General features: G+C 50.5%; 1 non-coding gene across 1 annotated transcript; it reads right to left on the reverse strand.

Moving 5' to 3' along the window:
* Positions 1-200: 200 nt before the first annotated feature.
* On the reverse strand, positions 201-355 carry LOC143176858 (5.8S ribosomal RNA). The gene has a single exon (XR_013001360.1). It is a non-coding gene; the product is annotated as a 5.8S ribosomal RNA (ribosomal RNA).
* Positions 356-1,766: the final 1,411 nt, after the last annotated feature.

The following is a 1,766-nucleotide window of genomic DNA, read 5'->3' on the forward strand; positions in this document are numbered from 1 at the left end:
TGTCCGTGAAATTCACAGAATTTTCGCGTGTCCGCGACAAACGCCGACGAGACACCCATCGTTCGCTCGTACGTAGCATCCTTCTCTTAACCCGACTCAGAAACGTTCTTTGCGCCCTTCGGTAAAAAAACGTTCGATCCGAAGAGGTGAACGACGGCGGGGATTTGACAGAGCTACGCAAGCAGTGTATGGTACGTAAACGACCCTCAGCCAGGCGTGGTCCAGGAATTGTATCCGTGGACCGCAATGTGCGTTCGAAATGTCGATGTTCATGTGTCCTGCAGTTCACACGTTGACGCGCAATTAGCTGCGTTCTTCATCGACCCACGAGCCAAGTGATCCACCGTTCAGGGTAATCGTATAAATTTTATATTTCACATATATAATTTTATTCTCATTTGTTCGACCTAATATCTCTCTTCTTTCAAAGAGAAGATAAAAGTTGATACCTGAATCTCCGACCAGCGCGCGAAGGAGATTCAGGCGTCGCCTTGGAGACGACACCGAAGCCTTTCGAGACGAAAAACGTTCAAGTAATATGTATATATTTCTCGACGTTCCGGGCGTATAGTGCATTCAAAAACCCGCGAAAGACGCAGAAGACTCGCACGCGTGGAAACGACGGGGATATATTTTGTATCCTACCCGATACTGAATCCATCGCGTGCAGTCGACCCTCGCGTTCTTCCGATCAGACGCATCTATTGTTGCGCGCATGTTTTCGCGTCGCATCGCGCGAAACGTTGCACGAATCGTACCGATCGATCGATTGAAAGCAAATAATGAAAAAAGACTTCACAGCTGGCTCTTTGCCGGTCATTCGTCCCATGTTATCTCTTGCCGCGAAATTGGCGCGCAAGAGTTGGGTGTCAGACGCGCGGCTTTAAAACGAGCTTCACGGCCGGTCCCTTCGTTACCGCTTTCGTTCTTTCTCTCGGAACGACCATGAACGAACACGACGAGCGACGCTACGGCATACACACGTCCACGGATTCGATTAAAAAAACAGACTTCACAGCTGGCTCTTTGCCGGTCATTCGTCCCATATTATCTCTTGCCGCGAAATTGGCGCGCAAGAGTTGGGTGTCAGACGCACGGCTTTAAAACGAGCTTCACGGCCGGTCCTCTCAATTCCGTGTACGGTACACGCAAGATGCGGGTTCCACTTCCAGACTACCCGGTCCCTTCTCTCTACGAGAATCGATAGTAGAAGAACGGCTCGAAAACGCGTCTCAGAGACTAGGGGAAAAGAAGCGGTATGCGAGCGAAACGAAAACGCATTATGGAAACGTCGCGAAACAATGTTCGACGGTTGCTCGGTTCCAATCGTGCGGCCGTTTCAATTTCTCGTGCGCTTCACCGTCCCTCCGTAACTCTGGCCGATCGCGTATACCGAAGAGCCGACACGCGCAAAAACCACAGGCATTGTATACTGTATATATATATGTTACAGTCACAGCCTTCGCGCGTTTTACTCTCCGACGCGGGGTTTCCACGACGAAAGAGAGACAGTTTCGTGGCGGGTGACTCGGCCGAATCGCTACGACGGGTATTTCTATTATAGAACGAATCATCGCCACCCTTTACCAGTGCCCGACGAAGGAATCACAAGGTCATCTGGAGTTTACAATGCCAGCGACGGTAATTCCAACGAAGACCCGATAAGTCAACTCATCGTTCTATTTCTCCCCGTACAGAAAAGCGAATCGACGCTAACGCACCTCGCGCAAGCACGAACGTTCTCTTCGCGTGGATCATCCCATCGT

This window comes from Nomia melanderi, unplaced genomic scaffold (genome assembly GCF_051020985.1).
Source record: "Nomia melanderi isolate GNS246 unplaced genomic scaffold, iyNomMela1 scaffold0915, whole genome shotgun sequence".
NCBI classification, from domain to species: Eukaryota; Metazoa; Arthropoda; class Insecta; order Hymenoptera; family Halictidae; genus Nomia; species Nomia melanderi.